Raw genomic sequence first — 25,251 nt, 5'->3', positions numbered from 1 at the left:
GACGTATGGGCCTACGTGGGGAGCCTGTGCCCAAGTGCCACATCTTATAGGCTTTTTCTCCTGAAATGACATCTCCCTGAAGTTCTCACCCCCCCCCCCGCTTCAGTCTGAAAAAGCAGCCCCCTTCTTCTGCTCAGGAGACAAGCCCCAGAGCTCCAGAAGTGGAGAGAGAGCGCGAGGGGAGGAAGCTCAGACTAGATGTGGGGGGGGAGACCCTCCCTTTTGGGGCTCAGGGCTAGCCGAGGAAGCCAGACGGCGAGGCGAGAGGCTGGACAGCAGGTGGACTCCCCAAGGTAAGTCACCCCTCACATTTGGATGCGTTTCTTAAAGCGGAGGCGGCAGCTATTAATGTCCTCGGCTAATGCCCTGCAAACTCAGTGCCTTCTGTGACACCGTGTGCACGGATCTTTAACTGAGTTGGATTAAAAGGGAAGGAGGGAGGGGAAATGCCCAACAGCCCCCCTGGTTCCTCCGCGTCCCGACATTAAGTACCGCAGCCCCCCTAGAACGCCTCCTTCCGCGGCAGGTCCCGGCTTTAGGATGGGTTTGTTTGCCAGCTAAAAACAAGCAAACAAACAAAAAACCCAGAAGCGCGTGCGTGTGTTTAAAGTCTTTTAAGGCTGCTGATTGACTTTCCCCTGGTGATGAAGTTCGGGTTATCCCCGCTCTCCCTTTACAAAGGCCCTCACACTCTGCAGACACCTTTGTCCATGTTTGTTTTGGTCCGGGATCTGTTTCTCCTGGTGCACTGGAAATCGAAGCTCTGAGGGCGCGTGTATATATAATCTATGTTACATATGCCGTGGGTAGTAACTGTTCATTCCCTCCAGAAAGAACTGGGATACGCAGCAAATAAGCCCTGCTCCCCAGCCTAGCACTAATTTCGGTGTGTGCCTGCCTAAATTCATTCAAGCTTGGCTTGGCAATAAGCTCTCTCAATAGGGGGACAATAGAGCCCCAGTGTGACCTGAACAAAGAATTTGAAAGTAGTTAAATTGCAGGACACGTCCGCTGCCTGGGTGCTTGAATTTTTTTTTTTAAAGGAGAAAAGGAAAGGAGAGAGACTTTTCTTTGGGCTGGTGAGAAAATGCTCAGGGTAAAAGTTGGTTTGGCGTCTTCATTTCAGCGGCAATGGAGCAGAGCTAATTCAATAGGAAACGGGGGGATTTTTTAATGAAAAGACCGCCAGGGTTACAACAAAGTTAAGCTCTTGTGAATTAATTATTAGGGCAAATAAACTTTGAAGGGGGGGGCGACTTTAGCATGAAGGGGTGCGATTTATTGTTATTTTAATGTTTAATGACAATGCAATGCGATTTCGACCTAGACCGAGCAAAGGGATTTCTGGCGATTCCAGGAAAGATGTATGGATAAATAATCGAACAACTGATTTAGAATAAAATACTGTCAAATCCAGAGAGCTTTGATTTCTATTCGCCATGTCTTTTGCCTGATTTCTTATGGCAACTTTCAGATGCAAAAATCTAAAAGCAATCAGGGTGAGGAGTTATGTTGCTTTAGATAGCCTGTTTAATATGATATCAAACAAAATAATACAGCGTATGGTATCTCCACGGGGTTTAAAATAATTGTTTCAAGGCTAGGAAAGAGCTAGGAGGCAACACAAATAGGGAATGGGAAACTGGGCTGGAAAGATTTTTAAATAAAAATCAAAGCAATCTGTAATGCAGGAAATCTAGGGAAAGAAGGCAAGAAAATGCAGAGAGGGAAAGGTTTTTAAAGGATAGCGGGTTTATTTTTAAAAAAAAGAAGGTTGCATGACAAAATTAAAGGAGGGAGAGAATGAAAGAAAGAGAAATAGGAGAGAAGGAAGAGAAGGAAAGGAAAAGAGGAGGGGAGAAAGGGAAATGAAGAGGGAAACAGCGAAGGAGAAATTAAAGCTCCTTTTTCTATGCCCCAAGAATAAAAAGCTAGTGGAAGCCTGGACATTTCTAATTATACGTGTCTGCCATTGGATGGCAGGGAAGCGGACTGCAATGGGTTAACTTGATTGCTCATGAACTTGGCCTGTCTGTCCGTCTGGATTTTGATGGATGGGTAGACCCCGCTGACAAGTTCAGCCGGCGGGACCTCCCCTGCTGCTCCAGCGGACTGGAAAGCCAGGAAAGCGGCTCAGAGCTGCAGCCCTGCGCCCTGACACCCAGCATCCACTCTTGCTCTCTGCATGCTGCCGAATGGGAAAGCGGCGGCCCCTACTCCCCCAAAAGTTCCCCATCCCTGCGCTTTATGCAGCCCTGAAAGTCCCTCCGATCCGCCTGCTGTTGAGGAAGGCTGGGACTATAATAGCCTCATGCCAGAGCCACTGTGCGTCGGGCCATTGCAGAGCTTCCTGGCTGGCCCGAGAGCTTTGTACTTTGTTAATCTGAGTTAATTTTCAGCATTTGGACAGCGGATAGGAAAGCGAACCGGGGGAGCCGCAACATTTCCAGGGAAGAAATGACATTGACCCAGGGAAATTGTCGTGTGTTGTCACAATGGAGTAGAATTAGTGGCAAATATTCTGAAGGGGGGAATTAACAAAACACCCCAATCGGCTGGAAGGGGCAGGGGAGAAGCGGCGATCTGGTTGACTGGGGAAGGCGATGTTGCAGTTGGGGTGATTAGAATTTCTTGCTCCTAAACGCAGAGAGAGGAGCATTGTTTTCTCGCTGCCTATGGCAGGGGGGTGAGGTAGAGAGGGAGGCGGGTGTCTTGCTATCTCGCCCATCTCCCTCTCGGTATTTTCTGTGTGATGTGGCTGACGATATTACTGTGAACATGCAGAGATGCACATGTACAATGGGATGTAAATACCCTCCAGGAGCTATAGATATTGGGATCCTAATAATATTATTAGGATTGAAATGCAGAATCAAATGCAAACCCTATACAATAAGCTATTCCGAGAGGCATTTATGACCCAAGCCTGGTCATGAGATATGCTGAAATCTGGGAGAAATGCAATCGCAATCCAAACCCCAGTTAGCTCCGGGGGGGTTGGGGCTGGCATGCACTCCCCTAACCCCACCCCTCCGACTCCCCACCCCAAGAAAACTAGAGCGAAGCATTTACCTTCCCAGAAATCAAATCTCTGCCTTTCAGTTTAGCTGCTAACCAGGGAGGTTTGAGGGGTTCACTGGAGAGCTGGACTTTTAAAAGGCTTCCCGAGCAGCCTATCAGATTAAGAATTGCCAGGGTTTAATTGGAACGCCTTCGGAGCCTTAATTAAAGGGTAAGATCAGGGGGCTGCGCTTCCCGTTTGGTGGAGACTGCAGGCGCCCCCCCCCGCCTGTCTCCCCCCCCCCCCAGCTTCCCTCCTCCCCTCTGCCATGGTTGGAGTGAGTAAAACGCTGCTGGGCTGACGTCACTGCGGGCTCAGCCTGCCAGCAGCGGAGGCTCGTGGAGAGGAACCAGAGCCTGGAGCTAAGAGAAGCTGGGAAGACGCACTGAGCCCAGCCAGGGCTCCCTCCTCTCTTGCCCGCGCCTCGCCGCCAGAGAGGTCCGGGGTAGAGGGCCGAGCCCCGGCAGGAGGAGCCGCTAGCGGGGATCAGCGCCCGCCTGGCTGGGGATTGCCACGGCCTCCGCCTCGCTCGCCTTCCCAAGGATCGCTGCCGCCTGCTTCCTTCCTTCCCTCCCCTTCGTCCACGCCTGGCCGCGGAGTGTAAGTGCGCGCTCGCCCCTGGCCGCTGCCTCTCCGCCTCCCCGGCGCGGCTGGCGTGGGGTCGCCCCTCGGAGGAGGAAGGGAGACTTGCTTTGGGGCAGCAGGGGGGCAGCGTGAGGGGATTTGGTACAATGACCCCCCCCCGGCTTCCAGTGGGGCTGGCTTGAGGCCGGGGGAGCTCGGCTCTTGGGGTACTCACTTGGGAAGGGGCGATTCCGCCCTGCTCTTGGACGTGCCGTTTAAACAAGCGAAGGGCAGAGGGATGGAGCTGTCGCTCTGTGTGCCAGGCGATGTGTGTGTTTGGGGACGGGGCTGTAGGCTTGACCGGTTGGCACAGTGAAGCGTGACAAGGCCGTGGTCAATGGAAACTCTTTCTTCTTCCTTCTTCAATCCCACGGCCAAGTCCATACGCTGTGTGTGGGGGGGGGGGGGAGGGGGGAAGAGGTACGATCCGGAGCCAAACAGGAATCGGGCGGCTTTGGGTCCAATGCACGATTATGGATGCTTTAGAGAAGGAGGCTAAGCAGAAATTGAGGGCAAAAATATAATTCCAGTAGGCGACTGTGTATCCATTCGGGTAGCATCTCTCGCTCCCTCTTCCCCCAGGGAAGGGTCATAGGAAACAACCCAGGGCGAGAAAAGGGACCTTTGTTGTAAAAGGGATAATTTGTAGGGAGGCCTTAGAATATGTAATTTGGGAAATAGATCAACTCCTATTCCTTTTGGAATTTTTGTTTCTCTGAGACCCATTGGGTGAGCTGGGGTCAGAGTCTGCTTCCAAGGATTTCAGCTGATCGGATGCCCGAGAAGTTGGTAATTTATAATCAGAGCTTTTGTCATCGGCTTTTGGAAGGTGTCTCCATTAAACTCTAGACGAATCCAGCTGTGATTTAAACAATCTTAACAGGCGTGGTGCGAATGTGTGTCTGTCTGTTAGGTAGTGTCCATTTTATTACTGTGTTCAGAACAAACAAAGCGGGTTCTAACGCTTATACTGACCCATATCTAAGTGTGTGTGTGTGTGTGTTTGTGTTTCTCTCTCTGTGTGTAATACAGAATAGAAAAGGATTGGCTATTGCTCTGAAATATCAATAGATCTCAATAGATATTTTTAGAGACGGGTTAATATTAAGGTGAATTAAAATTTTACCGAACCTTTAAAATAAACGGAAAGGGGAAAAAATTTTAGTACTGAGGGCCCGTGATTCCATCGTCTGGGCCTAGAGTTAAATAAAATAACAAAAAGGGAAGTTTCACCTTCTGCGAAGTGGCCTGTCTTGCGAACTGGATGTCAGACAGAAGAGAGGTTTGCGGTTACATGAACTTTGCTTGAATGATTACAGTCGCTGAATTTCAGAAATTATTAAAGTGGATCCCTGGAATTTTGCATTAGAAAAAATGTCGAGGACAGTGTTTAACTTCCCAGATATTCACTGTCACATGTAAGCTGCCCTTTGAGTTATTCCATTTAGGGACTGAATCCCAATGAATGGTTATATTGGAAACCAAAGAGATCATTGAATGCACTTCTTTTGCTAGAAATCTCTCCTCACTTTCCTCCCTCTTTTCCCTTTTTCTTTTATTTATTTTTTTCCTACAGCTCTTCGGGATGGTTCATATTACCCCATTCTCCATTTTTCTTTTGTTTTAAATTCTTAAGTTCGGGTTTCAAATGAATGGAACAAATAGAACCATGTTAGGCCACAGCCTCAAGCATGCATACGGTTGTATGTAGCAGAATGTGTGTATGGGTATACACATTATAGGCATTTTTTTCTTAAAGCTGCGGCCTAAAATCACACACACTCACAACTGTATGGATTTTGTATACTCAGACAGCCCGCAAAAGAGCAGATCACCCCAGGGAAAATTTCATAGTTTATGTATCGATTTCAAATCCCTGACGATATAAAGAGAGCGATACAGCCCTTGTGCTGTTGTTGCTCTGTTTCTCAAGTGCATGGTTTGCACTGATATGGCTCTTAATTACTAAATAAAGCAACACGTTTCCTAAATGCTCACCGGGAGCTGCAGCTTCAGTATAAAGTTGGCAAAGCCCCGATTGAGAGAGGCAAAGAAAAACAATTAAGACGAGACGCACTCGAGACTGCAAGGAACTGGGGTTACTCTAGGTTGGCTAAAAATAACTTCTCCTAATTAAAGAAAAGTGACGTCAGACGTGCAGGACGTAGAAAGGGGAAAGGCAGGGGGCTCTTTACAGGATGATCAAATTAAATGATCCAGGAGCGGCCTGATTATTACACGAGGATTTCAAGGAGTGGAGAAGCAGCGTTTCTTTATGCTGGCTGCTTCACAACTAGGCTGGCACGGGGGACATTTCAGAGGCTCGGATTCGTGGGAATGTGATGCTCCATTGATTCCTGGGTGCGAAATACACACTAGAACACACTGAGCATCTGTATCTTTCGCCAGCTCTCTGCATCCACAGAGGCGCAACATATACAGATTTGTTAATTTCACAGGGCAGTGTATATGTGCCGCCCGCGGGAAGGTATACATGCTCCCGAGCACACGGAGACAGGGCGCTGTTGTTATGCAGGCAGGAACATATTTCTGCACACACACACACATGCATCCCCTATATCCATAGCTCCCTCTACATCTCTAAATATAGATACCCAGAGACAGGCACGCACAGCGCCCTGTGGATGGCTATGTGTTTGCCAGTGAAAGCTCCTCGTTCATTTCCAGTTACGTCTCTGCACACCCAGCCACAGCAAGCCGATATTTTTGCTGGATCGGACCGGGCCGCCAGGGAGATGGGGCTGTGAAGCGCATTATCCGGAGCAGAGAGGCTGCTTGATTGGAACCTGGAGGAACCACAGACGCGTGCCCTTGTAGCAGGGCCTCTCCCACATCCAACACACACGAATGGGGAGCGTGTGGCCGAGCCGCGCGGTCTATCTGGCCTCTGCTGCGCGGCACTGGATTTCATTCAGGCCTGATGGATTAGTTAGGTAGCAGGAGCCCCCTGATCAGGTGGGTTCAACCCCCATTGCCTAAGGCTTGCCGGGCTGCAGTGTCTCCCCAGCCCACCCCCGGGAGAGAACCCCCCGGTGCGCCGGAGGGGGCCTGGCTTGGGCTGGGATCTCTGGAGAATATCTGGATCGGGGGACAGTCCGCGGCGGGTTTTGTTGCAGGCTCGGGATGGAGCTGGCGCTGGAGGGGGCTACTCGAAGCCCTCCTAGGGGAACAGCAGCGCCGGGGGGCTGGCCGCAGGTTTGCAGCACCATGGTCAGTGCCACTGCTCGGCGGCGGTAGCTCTGTGCCCGGCCCGGGCGGAAGGAGTCTGGGCTTGTTTCCTGGCTCCAAGGCAGCCTGACAGAATGGAGCCACCCGATGTATGTCAGCGCCGGGGCGGCTCGCTCCGCTTCCTCTCGGAATAGAGGGCTGGGGCGAGGCAGCTGGCCTGATGGCACACAAATGAAAAGGGGCCCTGGGTCGCTTCATTCACAGGCGCCTTGGCTCCTTTTCCTGCCCGAGGGCTAATTCTAGAATGTCCCCGCGTCCACATTCCGTCCGTGGATTCATTCCACCATGAACTGGATTAAACCAACGGCAGCCGTGTAACCAGGTCTCGGAGTGAGATGCCCTCTTCTGTGGGCAGAGGCACTGCTGCCTATTGAGAAACTGCCAGCTGCCAAGTTTGGGAACTCGGGGGGCAGCTGAGATGGATACGGCTTGTTTTAAAATCGGGGTCATTTTTTTTTAAATCAGGCAAAAGTGGTGTTTGTATGGGTCCATTTTATTCGTACGTGACCAATGACCCACGGTGGCTCTGCAGGAAGTGATGGGAGAGCTGTGCGAGGGTTGTTTTAATAGTTGATGTTCTAGTTATTCAGATTTTAAAAGTAAATTCTCCCTCTGCATCTAATCTAATCTAATCTAATCTTATCTATCTATCTATCTATCGGTATGTCTCTCTCTCTCTCTCTGTGTATATATGTTTAAAATCTATGGCTATCTCTCGATATTTACATATAAATACAATATTGTTTGGGGCGATTAAAATAGCCCCACTGAGGCGCTGACATCTCTCGGCGAGAAAAGGGAAAGAGAAACAAAGGCGCCGATAAGTAAAAAATGTATCCCGGTGTCGTTCCAACTCTGGGGCATCCGCGCGGGATTAATTTAATGAGCATTTAAATATAGAGAAGAAAGCCGCAAACAGGGATTAACCTCCTAAATCCCGTTTCCCAACATTTCCATCTGTCTCGGGAAAGGCCTGCTCCCTGATGTGGGGGTCGAATCCGGTACCTGGGTTCCCCGGCGCCAGGCGCTGGGATGAGCAGAGGCCGAGCGAGCCGGCGGCTGGGCTGGTTTTGTAATGTTAGCTACAAGCAGGAATGAGTTTGAGTCCAGTGTTCCAACTTGATCTGGTTTCTTCAGATGCCTCTTTTAGCTGCCCAGGGGACCGGATCTACAAAGGCTTTGACTTGCCTTCCACCCAGGAACACAGGCCTGTGGGAGGCGAGTCCCAGAGAGCTATGCTCATGCTGGGGGGGTTTCCCCTTCCTTTGCCCCCAGTGAAATCCTTGGCAAACAGAGCAATCGAACCCTGCCATTGGCCTGGCTGCGTCCCCCAGCCTGCTTGTTAGTTATTTGCAGTATACCAAGAAGCCATTTTGTGAGCATCCTGCTTAAATTGCACCAAAAGAGCCACTTTCTCTCAGGTAGGATGCCTCCCCCTGTCCATAGCAGTAGGATGGAGATGTGCCCTGGTAATACACATCCTGCCACTGTACAGAAGAGTTGGGTATTTTACTAAAAAAACAAACACAATGCAGTAAAAAATACTTGGAAATATGATCTGCTTTTCTTGCCGGAGGTGAAATAACAGAGGCCGTGAGGATCCCCCCCTCAATGTATCTGGTCATCCTTAAGACAATTCCTATCCCTCATGCAGAATAGACACCCCGGGTAAGAGATTTAGAAAGAGGCCAGCTCTCCTCATTGTTCTATGTGATGTCTACATTAGAGAGAGCAACCGAAAGCTTTATTCGTTACGCGGTCAAAGTGAGACCAAGCGCCCTCGCACTGTCTAGTCCTGCCTGTTTTTTGGGTTTTGGCTTTTAGTATTTAACGATGTGCTACAATCCAAATGTTCTTCCTCGGTGCAATGAGGCCAAGGAAATGTATTTTTTAAAATGATTGTATATTTCGTTCAGGTGTTATTAGCTAATAGCCCGTCGATAGCACCCGACTTTTTGAGTACAGAATGAGCATTAAGGTAAGTAAATAGTGTAACCCCAAAATTCCAGGTGGGAAAACTGAGGCAAGGGAGTTAAGGGATTTGCCCCAGGCTACACAACGAGTCGGTGGCAGGGTGGAATTAGCTCTAAGGTAGTTCCTAGTCCTGTGTGTAGTGAACTAGGCAACTGCTGCTTGCGTGCTACCAAATGCAGACAATGACACACAGAATGCCCGGGTACACAAATGCAGATAGTGGGAGAGTTTTTCTTTGGCGTGCCTATATCAGTGAGTGGCTGGATTGCACAGAACATATCAAGAAAGCGAGGGAGGTGCTAGCCCTAAATCTGTATTCTTTAGTCCCAGTGTGCCGGCTTTTGCCATATGCGTCCAGGTGAAGAGACTCGTCAAAGCTGTCTGTCACCAAATGCCTCTCAGGCTTGCAGCTAAAAATCTGGGGCTAGAAATATGAAAAGAAAACATGTGAGGGGTTTGGGTTGATGCAGATTTCATTGCTCAGGAAGATTAAAAACGTTTGGTCTCTTCGGGGCTGTGCGAAGGAGCCCAGAGACGGGAGAATAAACAAAGACGGCTTTAAAATACATAGCTGTATACGGGCTGAATTAACAGGTAACAGAAATGTGCTCCCTTTAGAAATTTGAACGAGGGAAAATCTGATTGACTATTGCACAAGAAAGAGAGAAATAACTGGCGTATTGTAAAACGCGTGCTTAAAGACACCGAATTCATTCATTGGGGAAGTGCCAAAACCCAGCGCGGAGCTTTCATTATTCCAGCGTTTTATACAGTTGTCTCTAAATATGAGCTGATAGAGTTGATCTTTTAGCTTTTAACCTGATTGAGTTTCCAGTTTATTTCTGAAGGGTTGGGAGGGAGAGGGAGAGAGAGAGAATGAAACTATCAGCCTCGAATTGCAGGGAATCTGGATGTTTGTGCTTAGCCGGTGCCTTTTATCTCTCTAATCTGCGCATTTTACATATTTTCTGTTTTGCAGAAGGTCACATTTCCCCTCCCCATCAGATCTAAGGGAGCACTCGCTAGAAATGGAGGGAGATTACGTATTTGTTGTTGATGTTGGGTTTAGGTCAGATGACCCAAGATAATCACATTTACCTCGTGTATTTCTCACATGTGTATTACATGCCGCTACATACATACCGCGTTAAAAGCCCGTGTTCGGAACGCAGAGAGATGAGGATGTGAAGTAGCAGAGAAGAAAGGGAATTGCATGTTGGTAAAGACGTCGCTTTAGATTCATTTTCCATGTCGGATGGTAGTTCTATTAGAAGTGGTGTAGCAGAGTCCCAGTTAGTCCTGGGATGCGGTTCACACTGGGCGGTGGGGCTTGTGTTTAGCGACGTGAAGCTGAGTTCCTCCGTCCGATTGCCCGTTCTTTTCGGGGGGGGGGGGAGCGCGTGCACGTGTGAGTGTGTTGGGTGCCTGGCACGATACGCGTGGGTGGTGTTATTTCCCCCCCCCCCACTGAAAATGTCCCGTGGCCAGTAACATCCCCGCCTTCACACTACATAAATCGGTGCTGTGGGTGAAATGGCAAGATTGGAAAAGAATGACTTGATTAGATCCCAAACTAAAAAAAAACCACAACCCATCCTAGTCCACCTGAACCAGTCGCTGTTTTCCCCTTGTGCCCCGGGCTTTGCAAGGGCTCCCTCCAGCAAAGACAAATGGACAGGTCACGTTGAGATCTTCGCATTAAAATTCCGCTACCCTCAAGTCCCACCCGCCACCCCCATCACAATGATATACCTTACTAGACAAGGCTGGCCAAATCCAGGCCATAGCTAGGGAGGTGCGGAATGCCCTGAACTTTCCCCATTCCCTGTGCCAAACTGGTGCAGGGATATTACTTGTAGTTTGTCCTACGACTTTCCCCACTTCCTTTAGAGGGACCTAACCTCCCAGTCCGGAACGGATGCGCTGGTCTAGACGCTTTGGTGGGGAGGGTGGAAAGATTTGTTGATGTGGCTGAGAACGTGCAGTTTAAAAAAGTTTAGCTGAAATATTGTTGGGGTTTAATTGTTGGGAGGGAAAAAAAGAGCGGGAAGGAGCTCTGATTTGAATGCAAGGCCTCTCATTGGCTCTGCCCGTGGTGATGTCACTTCCCAGAGGGGTGATTAACATTAGAAAAGAGTCGAAGTTGGTCAGCAGTGAGTGAGAGAGAAGCTCTCTCCTTGTCCGGCATCTCAGCCCTCAGTGCATGACTGCCATGCAAGTCAGCTACTTCCCCTAGCGTGTCTCACCTCTACGAAGCGATGGGTGGGCTCCAGAGGTGCTGAGGGCCCCTGCAGCAGCAGCTCCATCTCAGCGAGAGCCTGCAGAGCAGAGCAGAGCAGAGCAGAGCATGCCCCTGTCTTTCCATTGAATGAATTGCGTTCATAGGTTTCTCTCTCTCTTTCTCTCTCCCCTTCTTCTCCTCTGGTGGCAGACAGAAGAACGCCGCAGCCGGGCCCCGGTCCTTACCCACCCCGAGAGCTCTCCAGCCTTTGGCGGCCCTTGAGAAGGAGGGCTGTTTCTGTCTTTGGTTATCTAGCTGTATGAGTGTTATTAAGCCATCATAAAGCTAGATAACCGAAAGTAGAAATGACTTCCAACCCTTCCTGGAGCTGGGAAGCCAATGGACAAGGAGGGACGTGGAGCCAGACGCGCCATGGACCTTGGAGCAGAGCAAGGTTATCCCCAGATCATCTCCGACCTTCTGCCAAGGATTCGCCGGAGTCCTTCCAGACCCAGGTAAGTTTCTGCAGTCTCTGTTGTGGCGCTCTCAGAAACGCCCCAGGGGATGTTTTGCCTTTTTCCTTCCGGGCAGCTGAGTGGCAGGAGTATTGCCCCAGCCTAGGGAGCAGGATGAGAGGGGGCAGGAAGCGGTCAGGAAAGGTGAGCTGCGAAACCAATGTTTTTACTGCCCAATGCATCGTTTCGCCCCAATCTGATAAACGTGCCTTGGAATTCGCTCCTGGATTAGGGGATGGAAATCGGCTCTCGTGTGAGACAGTCGAAAGGGGAGGAGGGGATGGGGTGCCTTAGACTCAACTCCTTGGAACAATGGCCCTTGATCAAATTTATTCGGCGAGTCAAACCCCGAAGCGCATTAGCATTCGGATTTTTTCGGTCTGGGGTTTGATTCAAGTCTCCCAAGCTTTGCCCCTCCGAGAGGTCAAGTTCTTGATAATTTGATCACTTTTCATGCGCCTTGGCAGCTGCTTTTGTGTGTAGTTGGGGGTCTCTGTGCAGAGTGAACTGGAGCAGAAATGAAGAGGGGGGTATTCTCAATAGGAAGGGGGCTGGATCCTAGGGGCAGACCTTAACATTGAGACTCTGCCTGCATACAAACTACCTGCTTTAACTGTTGGGACTTTCTCTCGCCAAGTCGCCTGAATGGTTAACATTCAGAAAGGATTCTTTACCTCCACCGCAAACCCGAGAAGTTGAAAGATAATATATATTACACTGTCTAGCAAATAAAAAAGCAATTGGGAAATCTGCATTCCGTTCCCATGGTAACACAAAGCACCGTGCACCCGGCTAAGTCTCTTCTGGCACATTTTGGCAGCCGATTTGAGGCAAACCGGCTTCTTTGCCTTACTTGGCTGAAGCCAACCCCACCCAGCGAGCAGGAATGAAGGGCGAGGATGCCCATCTGAGGGGCTCCGCTCCCAGCTGAAAAATTACACCCATTTCCCCGGGTGCCTGTGGGTGCTCAGCAGGGAGTGGAAGGGCTTCCATTTGGGGATGGGGCAGTGTTGTACTGGACTGCGTTTCCTTAAAAGGGGAGAAGGCTTCGGTTAGATTCGTTTTCCTGAGCAGCAGGACCATCCTTGTGGTTCAGATCGATGCCAGCAGCCTAGCGAGTGCACCCTGCTGGCTCTGGGGCTTGCCTGAGAGCTGGAAAGAGATGGCCGGCTGTAGCTGCAAACAGGGGCCCTCCCTTCCCGCCCAGACAGGGCTGTTTCTGTGACACACACAGTTCTTCATCGGACAGTTCCAGCGTGGTGTACTTTGAATGTAGCTGCGTGGGGGTATGAACAATTAGCAACCCACTGTGCCCAGATCCCAGGCCCTACACAGCAGGGTATCTCATCCCAGATCGCCTTCTTGCCATCCTTACCTGTAGTACTATGGAGATTTTACCCACGCTGCTGGGAATTCTCTGAAGGCACCTGACACTGAGAGCTCCAATAAGGTTTACAAGAGCAATCCTTGTCTTCTTGTTCCCTTTCCCAATTTTACAGCCGGATTTTTTTTTTTAATTTGTGTGTGTGTGTGTGTTTGTTTGCTCTTGGGGAAGCATAGCATGTTACCAGCTCCCTGGAGCGCATTAGGGCTCAGCATACAACAGGCTGTTCTCGTCTTCTCTTTCTCTGGGGTGTTTGGTTTGGTGCCCCATCATGGGGCCTTTATTTGTTCCTTGCCCAATGCAAACTCTCCAATTGACTTCAATAGCAGTTTGGCTTGAGTAAGGACTGTGGAGATTTGGCCCAGTGTGTTTATTAGCTTTCATGGGGCCTTTGCTGCTCTTCAAACTTCCTTTCTCTGCCCTCCCTGCCTCCAGCTCCTGTACCTTTCTTGATTATATAATGCTCTGTTTGCCTGGGCAATGTGGGCTCTGCAGACTCTCCTGCGGGTAGTTCAGTGTGGAGAAGTGTTGGCTTTAACTCTAGGAGAGGCATTGTTTTCTGTGCCTGGCTACACTAGTAGTTTAAAACTCTTGTCCTTTATATTAAGTAAGTAGATCACTCTGGGAGCAAGAACTCTTCTTTATTTCTCAGACAGCACCAGCCTCTCCACTGACAGTTCTTCCACCCCAAATCTTCTTTAGAGCATGCATGTATGTGTGTGTGTGTGGGCAAACTCACGCTATGCCAAAGTCCCAAGAGAGAAGGGCTTTGCTTGGTGTGAGCTTTTAGTTTACATCAACAGGCTGAAAAGGACAGGGAGAGTTGGGAAACCCTGGAGATCTTTTGTTGTGGCCATTTTGAACTTCCATTCCACCTTACATTTGTGGCAGAAGCCACATATTTCCCAAGCTATAGCAACGTGCGCCCCAGTCTAGCAACTGAGGGTGAAAAAACCTGTAATAATAATAATTAATAATAAGGGGAGGAGGAACTAGAGTAAATCTGTGACTATACAGCAAGAAAAAAGTTTTGAGGAGTTCTCATTATTTTATATTCTAATGAGAAGTCACTGGAGAAATTAAAAAGGGCAGAGGAAGAAGAAGACGCCTGCACTAATTCCACAGGAGGCCTCCCAGGGAAAAGGCTGTGTGAGTTTGAACGCTGAAAAGCATGAAGGCCTGGAATTAGACTATCATTTAGAAAGCGTTACTAATCCGAAGTTACAGCAGTAATTCCATGATTTGCTGGGTCCCACACGCAGAGCCAGAATTAAAGAAACGGATTTTCTAGAAATGGAACTCAACGGTGGCATAAAGTCTGGCCAAGGTCAGGATGAATCGTTCATTTCAAACACAGCAAAAAAAGTGTTGTCAAGAGTCCAACTTTCTTCTCTCCAAACCATCTGAAATATGTGTTCTTGACGCAATCCCAGAAAATTTGGAAGAGAGTGGAGGTAGGGAGAATAGAATTTAGCAGTTTCCCTCCTTTTTTTATTTTATTATTAAGAAATAATTTTCCAGTGCTGAGTCCATGCTAATGGGCAATGGCACTTTTTTTTAAATAATAAAATCGATCCTGATGGAAACGGCATAATATGAGATGCTTTAAAACAGGACTGAACAAAGCGATGGAGAACAGAACTGCACTGCTAACAAACACTGGATTCATTTGATTGAAAATGCCAAAATTCACAATAAATATTATTCACAAAGAATTATTCTACCAGCTGAGCTGGAGAATATGTATTCTGTTGGGAACAATTCTGCACTGCCAGGGAGATTAGCTAGCTGATCTCTTCCATCTCTAACTTCTATAATTGGATGAAGGTGGCAGTTTAAAGAGATGAACTCTCTCTGTGTGTGTGTGTGTGTGTAGACAAACACACACACAAAATCAAATTTATAACATTACTAAATAAAAAATAGAGTGCAGAAATTGGTGTCCACATGTGAAACTCGTAGAAAGAATCTAATGCACATAAAGTATTTTCATATTGATATCTGCCAGTTTTTAAAATTCCTAGGTTCATAAGACTTTTGTCCAAATCTAATATTTGGAGCCATGTTTTCAATCGGACTCTGCATTTGTACAGGCAGCTTGGCAGATGCACATGGAAAATTCTGTACACATTTTGATCAAGTGGATGGATGCTCAGCTATCTGGTTTTTGCATGCAAGTGTTTGTTTGCATCCCCAAAACGGATGCCTGCCCAAGTGGATAGGTGTGGTCAGTTTCATATGCAAAACTGGAGATGCAAATCTGGACAAAGGGGCTAAACACTTCACCACATAGCTCCCAATTTTCATGCCTTGTGGGACATATTTCACAAATCTTTTGTTAATTTGTCATTTCCCAGAAGAAAACAAAAGGAGAGGCTTTTCTCTGCAATGCTATGTGTCAAAATCTCTCCACAGATGGAATGACACTCCATTTGGCGGAGAGAGAAATAATGCTCAAAGTCCTCTAGCTCTTCACTCTTCTCTCCCTCTGCAGCTGTTGCTGGTTGTTTGCACAATTCACAGAAGCAACATCCCCATCACAGGGTTACCATTCAGCTTATCCAAAAGCTGTAGGTCAGTTGTATTCACTGCATCGCTTCTTGCGACTTTTCCTAAAATGAGATGCCTGCCTCAGCATCTCATAGGATCTGTCCTCGATCAGGACACAGAGTGTGGCAAGCTGCAACGTGATTGCGAGAATTCCCAGGCCCACAAAAGTCCATCCAAGGTCCAGTCCTCAGCTCTTTATTTTTACCATATTCTTGTTGGCTTCAATGAGATCCTGTGTGGCACATCTGGGCTAAAACCTACAAGGAAGGGCATGTCCTAGTCTTTTAAAGTCTGTGAGTGCTCCTTGTCCTATATGGGTCGGATGCCGGCATAGTGATCAGATACCACAGTGATGGAAGTGATATAGGAAGCTGAAAAGAATAGATCAGAACAAGACAATAGGTTGGGCATTTACTAGATTTTCCCTTTGCTTTCTCTCCTCTGTGGGATGCTTTAGTTCCTTTCCACACCTGGTGGATCTTCTTTAATATTCAGCATAGGCAATTGGGATATGAGATTTTCCACAAAGCTCTAGCCAAGGCTGCTATGTCTTTGCCCTTCAGGCAGTGCTTGGAGTGGGCAGGTAAAGGCGGGGAGGCATATACTAGCTGAAAACATGCAGAAAAGATGATCTGGAAAAAAAGTTTATGGTGGGGGGTGGGTGGGAAGGAGAGCGAACCATCACTCATACCTTCATCCCCAGCTGGAGTTCTTGTACTGCCACACTGTGGTCCCAATCTCTTTTCTTTTTTCCTGATATTCTAACCTTTCAATCCTCCATTCAGTCTAGATCAAGGCTTGCTTCAGGCTGTAGGGCTAGCCAAAACACAGAGGCCCCCCCCAGGGTGGATCGGAGATTGTTTGCTTCCTGCTGTTTAAACAAGCTATATGTACCCATAACTGGACGTATTTAAACAAGCTGCCTGAGCCCTAACATTGTGTTATGAGCGAGTGAAATTCCACCATTGGGCACGTCTGTGAAATCACTGTAAGCTTTGGTCCGAAAGCTGATGGGAATCAAGATTGTTAGCAGTGCCCAGGATTTGTTTTACTTTTATTTGTCCCCTTCCTGGGCTCATGATGCCAGGTGACCTAGTTTGCCCTCCGTATTATTACCTCTCGTCTAGCTTTGTCCATAAAATCATAGACATTAGAGATGAAAAAGGTCTATTGGGTCCCACTCACCCACCTGTTGGTGGCCAGTGCAGGAGTGTTCTCTATCTTGCCTTTTCCAGTAATTTGTCTAATGTAGTTTTAAATGCTCAAGCAATGAGGCATTGTTTGACATAATGGGGTAAGTCTTCAGCCTCTGGCTTCCACAAGTGCAAACGCACCTTTGTGTGTGCGCATGTTAGAATTTGCCTCTCTAGATCCCCCAGGGAACAATGCCTCTGTGGTTGCAGGTTGTAAGCCTTGCACACATGCAAGTGTGAGAATGATTAAAGTGTGAGTTCACGTGTTTGCACCAAGTGATGGTGCGGGTACGTATGCATAGCTCAGCAGATGCATAAATGGGAGCTGAGTAGAGACTGGGCCCCAGTACCCTATTTTCATCTTCTGGGGGCCTCACAAAATTCCTGTAAAATGTCCTTTTTATTGCCCTGAACCTCCATGAGGGCCCTGCAGGTGTGTGGTTGCTGTGTATAGAATATGTAAGATGGCTGCCTTTGCTGGCTCTCTCTGCACCATGTGGCTTAATGGAGTCACTGTTTACAGGCTTGTTTGTAGCTTTGGGTATTTCTTGTCCTTGTCTTCTCTTATATGCTTTTCTGAGACAAATTACCTTGAGAGTATTTGCTGTCCAAGGATCTAGGCAGCAGAAATGTTTATTCAAACTGTTTAGCACAATGTTAGCTGTAGCTGGGCCTGTGACCCTACTTTGAATATTATGGACCAGATCCTGTGGTGGTGTAAATCTGCATAGTGCCATTGATTTCAATGAAGCTAGAGCAGTTTACAACAGCTGAGGATCTGGCTCTAGGTCTCTTTAAGAGGAATCACAATTCCAGGTGTTGCTGGCTGTGTTTATTCACTAGTTCAGGTTTTGTTAGGGGCGTCTGTCTCAAAACTCAAGGGGAGAAAAAAAAAAAGATTTGAACACAATCTTGGTCAGTTGTCTCTTAGAAACCCCGATTGCTGTTCCTATAGAGATTTTCTCTTTCCCTTCACCCTGGTCCTGGCTTAAGCACCACTTTAAGTGGGCTCTGCTCATTCACATCCAGGCTTCTTAGAGCAATTGAGACTGCAGGGGTTTGAAAAGCAGGGACAGTCCTTCAATGGCAGGACCTTGGGCTGGGCTAATTGGTTTTGGTTCAAGGGGATACTGGATTTGTGAAAAGCCCAAAGATGTCTTTCCCACGCCAGATCCTGGCTCTTCAAGGGAATGGTGGGGGGTACAGGGTGGGGAAGAGCGGAACAAGATGGCTTAGTAGGTGAACCCAAGTAATGACACAGAAGCCCACCTGTTTTGGGCTGAGTTAGTGTCTGACCACAGCCTTTAAAAGCTTAATTCCCAGATGTCCTGTCTCCACAGGCTGTGAGGAAAGGCCTTACCTGATTAGCACAACTGTATTTTTATTTATTTATTCATTTATTTATTTATTTTTCCACACAAGATATCTTGAAGATACGAGTGCAAATCAGGAGAGACCAGAATTACACTGCTGTACAACTGGTGTGAAAGCAGAACTGGGCCCAATAACTCTGAATTCTTTTCTTTTCTTTTCTATGTTGAATTTTGGTGGAATTGTGTCCAATAGCTCGGTGACCTTTTTCTCTCCTGTATCAGTAAAAGTTACTTCATTGCGGAGCTGCAAAACATGGCCTCGAAGCATGGACATCTTATGGGAGCATAGTTTCTTGATACTATCCCTTTTAGGGCACATTTTTGGAGACTTTGACAGAAATGAACACAGCCTGTAGGGTATGAGAAATAAAGGAATTACTTATCCAGGGTCTCTTTACACTTCACATCTCTGTTATAATTAACAGATTACAGGTTTGTCTTATGTTCAGAATATGGGAGAGAAGTGTAGTTAGCACTGAGCCTAGATACTGCATTAAATGCCTAATAGAGAAATTTATTCGTATCATTTATTGTAGAAGAGCGGGTAGTGACCACTCTATGTGGGTTGCCTAACACCTTTTTATAATAAGAGTCTTGTAACCTCTTTTTTTGGGGTTTTTTTTTTTTTTGAGATACTCTGACACTGCCATTGTTTGTACAGGCCCTTGAAATTCAGTAGAGGGAAGCTCCAGGGCTAGAAAAATGCCTTTCCTTTGTCCCGTGAAATTCCATTCAGGTTTAGCTGAGTTATAAAGCATTACAAATCACCCTTCTGTTGCTTGTATACCTCAGGAAAAATCTGACATCCTGCCAAAATAATAACTAACCACAAACATTCCAAAGAGCTGGATTTATATCATTATCAGACATTGCACTGGGAATGCCTGGGAGCTCCTGGAAGAGTTGTAGCAGGTGAGGGAACTGTGAGGGTAGATTCCGGCTACTTCCCCCCCCTCCTCAGCATGTGGACCCTGTGGCCAATTTCTCTTCCCCTCTGCATGCACATTCCCCAGGATATCAGCCTTCTCCTGCTGTCAGCTAATGTTAATCCCATAGTTCAAGAGGTAGAAGTCTGTGCTGAAGTTTCAGGTTTGAAACTCTGCTCGCAATGTAGGATGTGGGGGAGGGGGGGTAAGGGGAAGCAGGGTTGTTACAATTGCACAAAATATAATTTGTTTTAACCTTCTTTTAAAAAATATAGGAAATGATATAGATATATATAGATATAATATACATTATTTAGGTTGCAAAATCAAGCATTCAAAGTTAGGAAATGCCAGGTCTAAGATTGTCTGTGTAATCTTATGTCGGCCTTGTTGTGCATATGCATTATGATCCAGTCTTTAATTACATGATCACATATCCTAAGCCTGGTTCAGAGCAAAGGATGGACATACAAGGGGCTGAATTCAGGTTGCATGGGCAGCCTTAAATCTTGCATTTCCTAGCTTGCAAGTGCTTGATTTTGCAATCTAAAAATGTTCTTTTAATGCAGTATTTTTGCATGGAATATAATCTACATTGTCAGGTAGTAGCAAATATAGGAACATAGAAGCTAGAGGTAGAAAATGACTTACTAGATTATTGAATGTGTTTCCTTGGATGGATGGGAAGAGTAAATTGATTAAAACTTGTATTAGAAAATATTTAAAATTATAAAACACATACATTGTTGAATGCATATTACAAATACCCGAGGCATATTGGTTCATGTACACCAAAAAAGAATAACAAAAGAAGAGAAAAAAATACAAACCAGCAATTGTCCAGATGGGAGAATAAAATGATAAGAACAGATTTAAATTTTTGTTATTAAAGCTAATGTTAAAACTATCCTATACATGTTTTAAGGAAAGAGTATCTATACATCTGGGTATAATGCTTACATTGTCCAAAAGTACAAAGTTTGGTTAAAAATTCATAAAATGCATATAGTACATAAGCTGCAATATCCCAAATTAAAGTTAGTAAATTCAGCGATACAGTTAAAATATTAACATCCAAATTTTCCAGGTACATCACTCAGAAAAGGTTATACTAAGAGTAGGTTGTGGAAAGCAAACATAGCAATGAGTATAGATTGTCCCTCAGTAACTGAGATTTAGGATAGGTTGCCCCTCAGTAAATATCCCGAATTTAAACTGATGCTACACTTGATCTTAGCCAAAAAGCAAGAAGACATAGGCATGCTGAAGGGGAAACTTCTTTGTTCCCAGAGAAACAAGCTTATTGTTTTCTTTGCCTTCAGTTCTGCACAGTTCTTGTTTCAGATGGACATTTTGGCTTCTTATCTTGAGGAATCTTCAGCTTGTTTATTGAATGTGCACACTCATGAAGAAATAGATGCCCATGGGGATGTATGTGCTGTGTGCACGCACAGGCACACACACACACTCACCTGTAATCACACCATACAGATACACATTGCACACTCACAAATATTTGCTGCCCTTGCATTCTTTCCTTGATTTGCATGCTTGTTCTTTCCACTGTCACTAATGGAGGCTGTTCCACGTGTTGAGAGGAGAAGGGAGGCCTTTGTATATTAAACAGGAGATCTAATCTTTTTTAACTGCTGGAAGAATTGCCCATATTTTTTTTTGGAAATGATAAGACACAATGCAGATTTATCTGTGCTTGGAATGGCTTTTTTCTTTCTTTCTTTACGGGGAAGTTCCATACTTTGGGTTCTGATGTCAGTGAACGGATAATCAGATTATCCCCAACTGGACTCTGGTTGAGCAATTTTTTTTTATTTAGTTAGTTTTTGTTTGTGTTAATGTGAAGGGAAGTAGCTGATATTTCTGTTACTCATTGGACATACAATTTTTTTACCTTCCCCCCTACCCCCCAGTTCTGGCCCCTGTTGCATGTGCTTTTCTGATCCAAAAGAGTTTTCTGTGGCCTGCAGTGTATTTGGTGTGGATAAAAATATCTGTGGTCTGTTGAAACCATATTTTCCCCCAAGGGATTTCTAAACCCTGACATCAGTGTCTCATGGTGTGTGTGTGTGTACAGAATGTTTGTGTGTCCATTGTGTATGTATATACATGTTGTGCATGTTTTAAATATCTCCCCCCTCCTTACCTCCACAAAAGTCGATCCAATAATTAGACTGAGCAAAAGGAACCTGTCTCTATCTGTGATGCAGGCAAAAAACGTCTGTTCTCACCCTGCCTTCTGTTAATGAGATAGAGACAGGTAAGCATCACACATACCAACTTTTCTGCCTTCGGCAACATCAAGGAAACAGTGACAAGCTATTAATGGAACATGATGGACCTAGCGCTAATTAGTGCTTCCTTTTCAACTTTTACCTACATGTGCACCAAGATCTCCAACCCAGCTCCCTTTGTTTTCAGTATGTTTCTCTTCACACAGATAAATCCATTAGTGAATAAGTAAAGGCATCATTTATTTCCCAAGTCATTCCTCCCCTGCCGCTGGGTTCATACAGTGTTCTTCAGGTATCACTTCTCTCTTCTCACCATCTTCACACTCTCAGTAATTTCTGTACTGATCCTATGTCTCACAAGGCCATCCATAGCAAAAGTGACCTCCCTCTGCTGGGTACTATAGCAAGATCAGATACCATGGTGATGGGTACCTTATAAGGGCAGAGACAGTCTCCTATCCATGATCAATGTTAGCAAACATTCATTGCTGGTCAACAGAGCACGTCTAGATTGAATGGTTCCAGAGACACCAATGCACCTGCTTGTTTCCTCCTTTTGCTCGTTCCCCTTCGTGTCTGTTTTCTAGATGCTTATATGGCCCCCAGCATCACATTGTTTGAGGGTCTTCCAGAGAGCAGTTATCCCTGGAGCAAAGGTATTTGAGACCCAGGAGCTTCTTGCAGCCTGCAGTGGAGAGGGTATAACCCTCTTGCATCAAACACTGCTGTGTTCTGCAGTAGCAACCCCGCAGTAACACTGATGCTGTGGTGTTTTATAAGCAGAGTGTGGGAGTGAGGGCTCAGTGTGGTGTGGACAGTGTTGGCATGAGGAAGACATCTGCCCAGGCCATGGTTCTCAGTTACTGAACGGTTATTGAACATCCTTATTTTGATAGCACCTAGAGGCCAACTAGGTCAGGCCTCTACCCTGCAAGGTGCTGTGCAAACATCTGGGGAATGACAGCTCCTGCCCCAGAGAGCTTACTGTCTAAAAAAGTGGAGGCTCCTGGTTCTCTGTACGTCTGTCACTGCCCACTGGAAGCTGATTAAAACTAGGCAGGGCTGAGACCCAGCAAAACATCTGGGCTTGCAATAAATATACACCCCTGCCCTGCACACTTCTGGATAGAGACTTCCTCATAGCCTGTACCCTGGACTCCTCCCTGACCCATATCTTTGATCTTACCTTTTCATCCCTTATGCATGGACTCTTGGTTTCTCACTGCTGTGCCAGGCCCCTTCACACTGCCAGGCCTGGATCCCAAGGAGCCTGTCTTAATCTGCTCCTGCTATTTGCAGTCCCAGTCCACAGACAGTGTAGCTTGGTCGGGACACTTGCAGGGCAGCAGGCAGAGGCAGCCGGGGTTTGCACATTAGCTAATTAACTTTCATGACTGAACTATGTTGCCTCGTCTTTTTTCTGCACCCTCCCTTTTCTTCCCCCAAAACACACATGTGGACATGTGTGCAGGTGTACACACACAGAGGACACATTTTGCACTGGCCTCAGAACCCTTCCACAGCTGTGAAATGCAAAGTTATGCTGTTTGTTTTCAGAGCGGGGTTTCCCTGCTACGTGGTACACTGGGCCCCCTGTTTCACATTAGCTGAGTCTTATTAAATCCGGTGTACAAAGGCCAGTCACCCCAGCAAAGCCCTCTGCTGCACCCCATCCATAAATCCAACCCTAGAACAAAGTATTTTGTACCTTGGACCATCTTTCTACCCAGCCTGCCTGATTCTCTCTCTCTCTCTCTCTCATGCTGAAGGTTTCTTAGTGCCAGGAAGATATGATAATTCTTGTGGAGAGAGCATGAAATGCCTCTGCTCTTTGTGTCTGTTTAATTCAATGAGAACCCCAGCCCCGCACGTCATGAATGGTGGCTTTGTGCTGGCCTTTCCTGAGCTCCAACTGCCAGCCCTGCTCTCTGCCTCTAGTTTCCCACCATTGGATACTGATTAACAAACTAAATTATTTTTCCTCCCTAATGATGTTTTTCCACTTTGCCCACCAGGCTGGAAGAAGCCATGGGGAGGAAAGGATTCGTGCAAAGGATGAGCTAGCCAGAGAGAAAATTAAAGAGACAGTGTTGCTTTCTGGGCTCTGGCTACACAGATCCACTTTGCTTTATTTCCTTATTAGTGAAAATGATAGTGTCTTGCTGTCTTGTACATGGATGCATGTGTTTCATCTAGGGACTGGTATCCAAAAGCATTTGCATGAGGTGTGCTATGAAGCATGCATGTAACATACACACAATTATGTGTGTGCACATGTAGGTATATATAATATAAATGTGTGTTTGTGTGTAGTCCCAAATATGAGAGCTGTTTTACAGCCATTTCTCTGGGGGGGGGGGACATTCAGTAATTACTTGACATCCGTCCATACGTGTGTGGGAGCATCTTTCTAATTGAGATGAATTCTCTCTTCTTTAGTCAGACGTGACTGAAAGTTCATGGAGTGGGATGCAATGGGAAGAGACAGGACATCTCTGGGTGAGCAAGGAGAGGTGAGTCAATGAATCTAGTTAGAGGACTAAATTGAACTTAGCTCTGGAGGCCAGATCCTCACACACGTACACACACCCCAGCCAGCCAAATCTCCCTGGCTAGTCTTTTGAAATTGGGCCAGCTGATGTTTGCTGCTTCTATGTAAGACAGGAAGCAATAATTCCAATACCCTAAGTAGAATGGGAGGTGGGAATCCAAGGCAGGTCAGAATGCAGCCATCTGCCTTCTGAAGCATAGCCGTGCATCTCTTACTTTCTTGTGAACTGGGAAGAAAAGAAGCTTGTAGAATTTTTGTATTTTCTAAAAGAAAATGATTGTAATCTGCACACAAAGAAAACGCACGTGGGGAGGCAGACCCTCCTTTTAAATTCTGATTAACAAAACCTGAAGATTTGAAATGTTGTTGTGTTTATTGAGTTATTCCAAGCCGTGGAGTCTGAATTGCTCGTTTATTCACTGGTTTGTGTGATATGGGCATCTGCAGAGCAAGTTTTCTCATATCTCCCCAGCAACGTGCCTCGCCTCTGACCTGGAGTCAGCACTCCCAACCGGGAGAGGGAACGGCAGGTCCAGCTGATCTCTGTGGACGTGCTCAGCAGAGAAGACAAAGGGGCTGCTTACTGCTAGTTTTTGAAATTTCGGCATCTGCCTGCTAAGCAGTGGGCAGAGATCACCAACTCATTTCCCATAGGCCACTAGGCAGATGTCAGATGGGAACAGCCATTTGGAGGGAGGGATAGGCTCAGTGGTTTGAGCATTGGCCTGCTAAACCCAGGGTTGTGAGCTCAATCCTTAAGAGGTCCATTTGGGGCAAAAATTGGGGATTGGTCCTGCTTTGAGCAGGGGGTTGGACTAGGTGACTTCCTGAGGTCCCTTCCAACCCTGATATTCTATGATTTTGTAGCGAGCGAGGCCCTGTCTGCCCTGTCAAAAGAAGGACCACTGGTTCTTTTGGGGCAGCTCCACATGTGGTAACAACGATGGCAGCTGAGGTGTAGATAGGACTCAGGTGTTCTTTGCGCCTGTTTAGAGCAGAGTTAGCCGACGTGATAAAAATACCTGAGCCCTGTCTATTCTACTGCTGCTACTGGGTGGAAATACACAGTGGCTTTTGTAGCAAAAGATGGGTCCCATTTTCACCAGTTTAGACGTAGCCTGAGAGGATAAATTGATTGGGATCCAGCCAGACCATGACTCTCAATCCTATTTGATGCTCACTAAATCCAGGAAAGCACCACATTCTGTATTGCCCTTCCACCACAGTTCTAATCGTTGTTATGACTTCTGCAAGGTGAGAACAGGAAAGGAAAGATGACCATGCAATGGGTTTTTTCATGCACCAGGATTTATTAAGAACAATAGGTGGAATCAGTCCATCTAGGTAGAATACACTGCAGGGAGCAATGGGATAAACTATT

The 25,251-nt window shown here is 46.6% G+C and overlaps 1 long non-coding RNA gene across 1 annotated transcript in view; it reads left to right on the top strand.

Annotated features, from left to right (window-relative positions):
* The first annotated feature begins 227 nt into the window (after positions 1-227).
* LOC141995337 (uncharacterized) overlaps positions 228-25,251 on the top strand; it is a 66,564-nt gene continuing 41,540 nt past the window's right edge. The window contains exons 1-3 of the long non-coding RNA XR_012641300.1: positions 228-293; positions 11,340-11,644; positions 23,759-23,832. This is a non-coding gene — a long non-coding RNA (uncharacterized LOC141995337). The remainder of the gene's footprint in view (positions 294-11,339; positions 11,645-23,758; positions 23,833-25,251) is intronic.

The sequence above is a fragment of the Natator depressus genome, chromosome 10 (genome assembly GCF_965152275.1).
Source record: "Natator depressus isolate rNatDep1 chromosome 10, rNatDep2.hap1, whole genome shotgun sequence".
Classification (NCBI taxonomy): Eukaryota; Metazoa; Chordata; order Testudines; family Cheloniidae; genus Natator; species Natator depressus.
The sequence above is the reverse complement of the archived record's forward strand: the minus strand, read 5'-3'. Positions and strand labels throughout refer to the sequence as shown.